The 9341-nt window shown below is 37.1% G+C and overlaps 1 long non-coding RNA gene across 2 annotated transcripts in view; it reads left to right on the forward strand.

The window, feature by feature from the left end:
• The window catches only part of LOC111944428 (uncharacterized), a 62618-nt gene extending 53277 nt beyond the window's left edge, over window positions 1-9341 (forward strand). The window contains exon 7 of one of the 2 annotated variants that reach the window (XR_015289408.1): window positions 8514-9341. This is a non-coding gene — a long non-coding RNA (uncharacterized LOC111944428). Of the gene's footprint in view, window positions 1-511; window positions 7032-8513 lie in introns of those variants that run through there. The other variant, XR_015289405.1, reaches the window with a different exon arrangement.

Consider the following 9341-nt stretch of genomic DNA (forward strand, 5'->3'; position numbering starts at 1 on the left):
GTGAATTATGCGGGAGGCAGAACTGAGGAAACAGAACAAAGTAGTAATAGTCCTTTGGAAGGGCGTTATTACATTTAGACAGAAACAATAGTTGTTTTTAGAGTTTATGGCTGAAGCTGAGCCAAAGCCCTTTTGTACCATTTGACCAAAGTGGAATAAGTGAGAAAATGAATAGCCTCTAAAGGCTTTTTCTTTGCACGTAGTTGTCAAAGAATGTACAAGTTGCTAACAGTTTCCCCAAAAATAAACTGACATATTTCTTCCCAAATCATTTTAATGTTAAACATTACTGCTTTTATAAAAAAAATTAAATCCTTTATACTACATAAAGAGTAAAAAAATCCATGTTTGGAATAACTGAAAGTAAAATTCCATCCTAATCCACCATAATGACCAATGCATATGTGTACCCAGAAAGTGAGAGATTAAACTGTACTAAATATTTGCAGTTTCTTCTGATGAAGTTTAAGCAGATCTGGATCTTATTAATCACTTTCACATGCTCCTCTAGGCCACAAATTACTTCTTCACATGAAGACATGACTGCAGATTTCATGTATACATTCTAATGCTCCCAAGATGAATGCAAGAGCAGCAATGTCATAAAATATATTCATTGCTTGTATTTGTTGTTGGTTATTACTGAGAAGTAGTAATCCAATGTTTGCTAGGTTTTTTTTGCAACTCCACAAATAACTCGAGGCAAAGGTCCAATCTTTTTTTTTCATTGGGGATGGGAATTTTCAGAAAAAGGATAATAAGGAAGAAAATATTCACAAGCCTGCACGTATATATTTTAAATTTGTTCTATTGAGAAAGTGGCATACATTGTAAATTAAAATTATTTTGTAGCTAGGTGCAGGAAAAATTTTTTTTCTCAAGCTCAGAGAGTCTGAATGAAGAACTTGTTCATGACTTTTGGTCTGTGCTCTCTGGTCATGGGTAAAAGACTTGAGGAGCAGGGGGAGATACAGCTCAGGTATCTTCAGTTTAGAAGGAAGTAGAGCTCTGGTGTGGGAAGAGAAAATGTGACTGCTTCCTCTGGTGACTCTAAATAGCACAAAACAGCACAAAAATCAGGGGGAGGGGTGGGTGAGAAATAATAGAGGCTTGTCAAATTATTTTCTGTTGTTGTGTAAAATGTTATGTTGTTGTGTGTAAGCTGTTCACGGTACAGCAGATTCTAAGTTCACAGAGCACGTGTACAGCATCTCACACAAAGAATGGAGATCTGAAATGAAATTGTAACCTATCTCTTTATTTGCTTTGCATCTGAAATACTTTCAAGCCCAGTTTTCATCAGCATGACAGTCACAGCTACACTTAGACAAGCAGTGATTTTCTGGTTGCTTGCATGTGCTTTTCTGGCAGAAGGCACTGGCATCACAGAGCTCCTGGGTAAGACGTGCTGTGCACCTTGGGCAAAGCTGCCCCAGCTTTGGGGAGGACAAGAGGGAGATGCTGTAACTTGCTGGCTGAAAATGGCACTACACATTCCATAAGAGGACTTTTCCCATTTTTTTTTGCAGAAAGATAGAGAACTGTGGTAACAATTAGGGCAGTTCTGAGGATTTCTCATGTCATCTGATTAGATTTCTTAGGGATTTGGAATATGCAATTCATGTTCATATGAATTCAGACCAAGACAATAGTCTAAGACCTTTCTGGAAAAGAGAAGGCTTCAGGGAGACCTGATTTGGTATCTGAAGGGAACCTCCAAGAAGTATGGAGATTTACAAGGGGATGTAATCACAGGACAGGGGGAATGGCTTCAGATTGACAGAGTGAAGGTGTAGATTAGATATTAGGAAAAAATTCTTTACTGTGAGAGTGGTGGGGCACTGGAAGAGGTTGTCCAGGGATGCAGACTCCCCATCCTTGGGAGTGTTCAAGGCCAGGTTGGATGGGGCTCTGAGCAGCCTGGTCTAGTGGAAGGTGTCCTGCCCATGGCAGGGGTTTGGAATGAGATGATCTTTTTGGTCTCTTCCAACTCAAACCATCCCATGTTTCTGTAATTAACAAGTATTTCACACATGGCTAGCCAGACCCTTGAGAATAAATTATTGGGTTGAATCTGGTAAGAAACTCTTTCATGGAAGAACAAATTCTTTACAGGCAGGACTGTTCTAATTTCCTTGTTCCTGAGTAGATCATACTTGAATCAGAGCCCTCTTGTCATCCAAAATGAGGTAGGGAATAGGTATAGACAGGCTTTTATATCTGTGAGAGCCCAAGTGACATAGCTGAGGATCTGAGTGAGAAGCCAGTGAAAAAGGTGTTTTGTGGCTCTGGCAACACTCCTTGCAATCCTTTTCAAAATTCCTTGAAGTAATAACTTCATCTTACTCTGCTTTGTTCTAGTGTCATTCAGTCCTTTTCTTTCACAACCAATTGGTTCTCTAACCCACTGCTGTAGACATGAATCTACCTCTTCTATGATAGGAGTCCAAGAGTTTTAGCATTCAGAAAGTGTGTTTTAATACAAATGGCTCTCCCTGAATACAGTGGCAAAGCAAGATATTTGTTTGTTGTGGCTCAGAGCAAACTGAGAAATTAATACTGGAAAAAAGGGATCTGTTTTTAGGGCTTACATGGAAAAGAAAAAGAGATATGGGAAGGTTTCAGCAGAACAGAAATGGCATCACTTACTGCTTAATGCAGGTCTATCTGGAGGAAATAATCCGATTTTCATCAGGTTGACCTATCTCCTTGAGAACAGTCCACACTGTTGTGCAAGCTAAGGTTGTCATGGATAAGAATATCTGTGAAAGATCCAAGACAGAACTTCTGATTCATATCTTCATGTCAAAGGAAACAGCAGCTTTTAATTCAGCAGACAAAACTGAGAGCACAGGCTCTCAGTGAGGTGTGCAGGGACCACCAGACCCCATCCAGCCCCTCCCTGGGAACAGGGCCAGGTGTAGCAGGAAACAAAACCCAGCCTTGCTCTCTGCTTGCACCAGATCTCTGCTTCCTGGCCACTGTAAGGACATCTCCCAAGCATTTTGGTAGCCTCTGTACCTTCAGAACAAATTGAAGTCCAACACAGACATTTCTCTGTTGATTTCCTACAGACTCTTTGAATAAGCTAAGAGTTTCACCTATTTTTTAAACTTCTATTAAACACTTGGAAGTGTACTCCTCTCACTGAACTTCTGATCCTTTAAAATGAAATTACTGTCTCTTGGTAAACCAGATTTTAAAAAAATAAAAAAATTACATAAAGCAGAATAATCTTACCTTGCCCTCTTGCCCTGGTTTTCCTGTTTAAACACTATTAGGATGGATATCTTCCCCCATAGGAATTATTTCCTTGAGGTACACCCTGCTGGACTGTCCTTCAGTTATTTCTAAAAGCTACAAAGGGATTTTTTAATATTTGTGTGTTTCAGAGTTTGTAAATAATTATTTCAAACATAAACAGAGCCCTGCCCCTAAACTCATCAAAGCTTTTCCTCAAATAAACAAATCTTGAAATGTATATTATGTTATAATTCAGGCATTTAGCACAACCTCAGTGACAGCTGACTATTAGGCCATTTTCTGTTTCAGGAGGATATAAAAAGGGGGTGCTAATTGCTATTAAGATGATATTAAATCTACTAATAATATGATTTATTCATCTGGGGCCCTCCAGTTTTATCAATGAAGGCACTGTGCTAGAGTGAAGACAAAAGGCAGGCAGTGCTCAGATCCAGCTCCCCCAGCAGCACTGTAACTGCACATGTCAGGATAAATCCAGAATTTTCACTGTCTAATGAAAGACTCTGGCTTTAACCTCCCTCCAGCAGGTGCCTAGCTTGGGATCTCTGAGCTGCAGCCATCACCTCTCTTTGTGGAAACTTTTAGGCAGAACGCTCTCTTCTATATTTCTATTTATATAAAAAAAATAGAGCTTTCTATATCACTCCTAAAACCCATGTGGAAATCTTGCACGTAAAGATTCTGCTGAGAATTTTTATGCTTTTTTTGCCATCACTGATGCAACTCCTTTTCAGAGGGAAGGTGGCAGCTGTGGCACTTCTGCCCAGATCCTCAGAACTGGCAGTGCTCTCCTGTCTTATCACAGCTTGGTTCTATCATTCAAACCTTAAAGTTCCAGCCTGTCCCAAGTAAATAATTAAGATGAAATTTGATCAGCTGAGGCCCAGTGTGAACTCATTATTATGGTCCTAAAGTAATGCCTCTGTAAATTGAAATGTAAATTTGGCAGGTAATGACTTCAGTAATGTTTTGCTTTGGATAAAATCATTCAGGTTTGCATTAATCAGAGTTTTTGGGGTTTTGTCACTCATTAGTATAGGACAGAACTTTTGACTAGAGACAGCTCTCTGCCGAGTGTAAATCTTTTCCATCCTGAGGAGAATTCTGTAGCCTGAATTACTGTTTCTGTTTTGCCTTCTGCCACAGGGGCAGTCAAACCAAAGAAATACCATCTCAGGCAGAGTCTGTGTCTGGGACAATGCCCACAATTAAAATTGAGAAAAATCCAGGAACTCTTAATGCTGGTTGAGTGAATAAGTTGTGGAAAGTCCTATTGCCTACTTTGAAAAAATAGAGGAGATATTACATATCTTACAAATTAAAAATCTTACAAATTACAAATCTTACAAATTAAAAAAAACCCAAAAAAACTATTTTAAAGATTAGTGGTAATTTTGGATTACATCCCGTGAGTGGGAGCATCTACCTTAAGGTTCAGCTGCGTGGTTTTACAAACAGGGTACTTTTAAACAGATCAGAAGAGCATTTTGATCTTTTTTTCCCTATAAACAGAAGGGATGGCATAAGTATTAGAATTTTTTTATCTTTTTTATTTTTTTCATTGTGCATTTAGAATTATTTTATATAGAAAAGGATACAATTATATGTGATGATATAATCCAAGCAAGTACTGGAAAGCCTCTTGATTATCTTTTTTAGACAATATTTTTTACAAATCAAAGTAATTTGCGGGAATCTAGGAGATCAAGAACACCAAATTGTTTATAAAAAGGTGACAGCTGTATTTGTTCTGTAGAATGTCTTGCTGACTGTGTAAGCTTAGCAAAAACCTGAGGAAATAAATTCTCTTCTATTTAGTTCCTGGTGAACCTCTCAGAAACATCTCTGTGGGCTTAATTACACAATGAAAAACATGAAGACAAAACAATAATAAATCTTCAATTGTTCCCCCTAAATCTCCATTTTATATAATTTTTCTTCCTAAGTTTATAAAATTAAATAGAATCTTAAATTACTAATGTATATCAAAATTTAGTACAGCAGACTTTTTAACACCAAGAGCAAGGCAAACAAATGGAATTTTAAATATAACATATATACGATATTAATCTTCTGAGCTTAATGAAGTGGGAATATTTTAGTAAAATCACTAAAAGAAAAATGATAAATATATTAAAATAATAGTCATAATTTCCTAAAACGTTTTAAAAAATAAAAAATAATTATGAGTTGCACAGGTATTTTAAAACAAATAATTCATTGGTTCCAATCTCTTGATCTTTACACCACAGCATCATTCAGTGTTCTACCTTCCAATGTAGAGCACAGTACAAAAACGCATAAACAAATACATCCTGACATGTTAAGTTACAGTGCTACTTTTGGGGCTCATTCTGAGTACTACCAGGTTTAACATACAGAATGTTGCTTAATTCTACCCAAAATAAAATGCTTGCTAGTGAGGGTTGAATAAAAATTAGATTGTTGTCTGATTTAATTCAGAAAATCTCTGTGCTAAATAAAGATTTCCCTTGGCTTTTTCTCTGGCAACTTTTCTTCTAGGAACACTCTTAACAGATTGAAAGCTCAAAATATGAAGCTCATCTTTGCAAATTCCTCACACAGTTTCTGCAAATAACAGCTAAATATTATCCCCAGTACAACAGGAATGTAGCCAAGAGTCACAAATACATCAGAGCAGTAGGGTGTCCTTTCCTTTGGATAATTTGCCTTCTTTCCTATGTATTTGCTAAGATGACTTAATGCAGTTCTGTCTACTAAAGAAGCATGCAGAGTCCAAAGCCTCCAGGTCTCCTGGATCTCATGGTGCCAAGGAAATCCCTCCTGGCTGGTATCAATGACCACAGCAGGGCTGATGATCTGAGCCTGAGCACGGGGCTTGCACAAGAAAGGCAGAAGGGGAAAAGAGAAACAGCAGCTCCAGAGAAGAGTTTATACAGGTCCAGGACCAGCAGCTTACGAGTTAGAGTTAAACCCCACAGTTATAATGGGAAATATTAAAACACTGAACAGGACTTGTGAGAGAAAACTAGGTTCTCCCTGCTCTAGGGTATGAGTTACGACCATTGGATGTTCTGAGAAAAAAAGGCAAGTAGAGCAGTTTCTGGGAAAAGAAATTTTCTTCCTTTTTGCCAGAAGCTGATTCAGTGAGACCATTGCTGCCTCTCCCAAACACTGGGTTTGCTGTGGTGTCCAGTCCCAAACACAGCACAGGTTTTGGCTGGCAACATGCTGCTGAAGAGTGAGTGCAGCTAAAGGAATTTAAAGGAACACAAAATCTTTATTCCCAACAGGCTGAGAGCTTTTATAAATGGCAATTGTGTTTTGTGATATATCCAAGTAATTCTTGGCATACTCCAGGTTCTGCACTAACATACACAATGTACCAAGTAACATGGCATGGCACAAATAGATAAGGACTTTTCTTCTTACAGTGCTTTTTCAAAAGCAGCCTAACTCAGCATCTTGTGACCTAAATCTAACTGTAATAATCTGGAGTTTTTTAGGAAGTAATTTCCCAAATGAACTGTCATTCTAGGTGCAAATCACAGTAAGATGTGCTGATCAAAGATGATTGTAGTTCTGCAAGTTAATATTGTGATTTCTCGAGTGCTTCAGCCAGTGTTTACAACCTGCTTTTGCCAAAGAACATCTGATTGTTGAAACAAACAGAAATCAATGAAAAGAGTGACCTCCGCCTTCCAGAAATGGATTAAAGTGCAATCAGGAAGAGCTTCCTCTCCCTGGACTCTGACTGGCTCCAAGTTCCATTTTCTGCATGTGCCTTCTGTCCTATTGCCTGTGCCGTGCAAAAAGCAATAACCAACTTTGACATTATCTCCACCACTTATGTTTCCCTAAAATTACATTCTGCTTCTGGGTGTTTTTTTCCCAGACTTTATCAATTAGGTTGTTCTTTTAACCTTTAATTCCTCTTTCCCTTCTGTCCTCTCTGATTCCCTTTGGTGTATCACAAAGTCTTTGCTGATCATTTCCTAATAAAATAGCTCTGTGATTTTTAAATTTATAGTGAAAGCACTGCAGACTTCACCCAGAATATACTACCTGCTAGGTGCCTGAGGATTATGTTTATACATTGAATTTGGAATGTTTGATTGTATATTTTTTATATCAATATGGGAAAGAATTGGCCAGAAACTTTCATTTTTACCTCTATCAATTTTATCTCCCCTAGAAATCACCAAACAATTAAACCAATAATTTAGGATAAGTGAAATATTATTTCACATAACTGAGATAAAAACATCTTGTCTTCCTTAGATGAATGTAGATAAGAAAGTTTCTGCTCTGAAAAGCAATAATCTCCATAGTGATTGGAAAGATACTTTGGAAGGACTATTTTATTCATTTCCAGGTAATTCATTCTTGTAAAAACGAGAGGGAAAATATTTCTATTTACATAGGAAAACGATTCTGAAAAGATCTTAAATGCAAAATTACCAGCTTAGAGTTATTGTAATTAGTGCTTCCCACACTATATTCATGCCATCCTGTCATGGCCATTTGACAAATGCTGCAGATTTGGAAGCTTGGATAAGAAATATTGCTTTAGATTTATAAAGTAGGAGTTTAGCAGTTGTATCATCCCACATTTATCAGGAATCCATATACAATCTAAATACGATGTGTATAAGACATGCAAGGCACTTTTTTTACCATTTCTAACAATGCTCTTTGAAGTAATTAAAGACTCTATGGTGCAATAGGAATCAGCTACTTAATCACTGAAAGGTCAGAGAGGTCCAGAAACAATATTTAAAGATTCATTAATGTTGAAAAGGTAGGCAGAGATGTAAATGCTCATTCATCTCTTAGGAGTGAATTGATGAGTCTTCTGTAGGTACCCAGGCTCTGCTTGGTTGATTTGTTTGTTTGCACCAAGCAGAATTCACGAGGGCTGGAGTTGGGTGCTGCTCTCCCACTGCTCGTGCTCCTTCTTGGGGATACTCAGGGTGTCCAGTGTGAATGTTGTTGGAAATTAGAAAAGCAAAATAATATTCCTGCTGTGAACAAAATGCACCATAAACTCTTCTGTCCCTCTAAGCAAAGACCCCACCAGAGTATGGTGAAAAGAGAGCAAAAGCAAAGACTTAGATCCCAACTGTGCTTTTGCACATTTAAGACTGTGTATGGATAGTGCAGAGAAGAAATGAGGGATTTTTTCACTTATGCTCATATAAACATGTTTATATACCTAAATACATATATATATTATACATAAAATACCTGAATCTTTTTCTTATTAGAAAGACAGAAGTTAAACGCTTGGAAATAGACTCTTTGGAGCAATGGGGTCCCAGGATGCCTTGAATTCAGAAGGTCTGTTTTCAACTCTTGTTTTCTTTCTCCTACAAAGAGACTTACTTATTTCTACTGAAAAAGTAGTGAAATAGTGAACTGTCCTTTTAGTTAATTCATGACAAATTAACTCAATGTTTTTGAAGTTTGTGAGTGAAATTTTATGGAATTATGATGGAACAAATAAAAAAACCAAAATTATTCCTTTGAAGGGGGTGGTAAGTATGGCTTGTGAAAGTGCAGTATCTGTTATAAATTAATTCAAAGGAATCCCAAATAGGAGTAAAGCAATTTTGATTATTTTCTTAAAGTGCTATTAGTAGAAATTGATTTGAGATACTGACTCAGATCTTATTACCCCACTCGCTGCAAAGTATATTATTCTGGCCTTAATTGTGTCTTTCCATGTTTGATATTGACATAGTCAGGGCTGGACTTGGTCAATAATCACAGCTGATTATCATCACTAAAAATAACTATACATTGTTAATTTATTGAGTGCATTAATCACCCAACAGTGTCCTGGACAAAATTTATTAGAATGTCAAATGAAGTTATTAGATTAAAGAAGAAAGGTTGAATAAATTAACATCACAATAAACAGTATATATTTTGTCACTGAAAGATGACTGTGTTATAGACATATATTTCCATATTTAATGTTGCAACAGTTTAACTCCACTTTCTGTATCAACAAGTAGGAAGAACCATAGCAGTCATGTTTTGATTTTCTGCCTTTGAAAGAGCACTTGTTCTAAATAAACTGTGTCAATAAA

Source organism: Cyanistes caeruleus, chromosome 7 (genome assembly GCF_971803275.1).
Source record: "Cyanistes caeruleus chromosome 7, bCyaCae1.hap1.1, whole genome shotgun sequence".
NCBI classification, from domain to species: Eukaryota; Metazoa; Chordata; class Aves; order Passeriformes; family Paridae; genus Cyanistes; species Cyanistes caeruleus.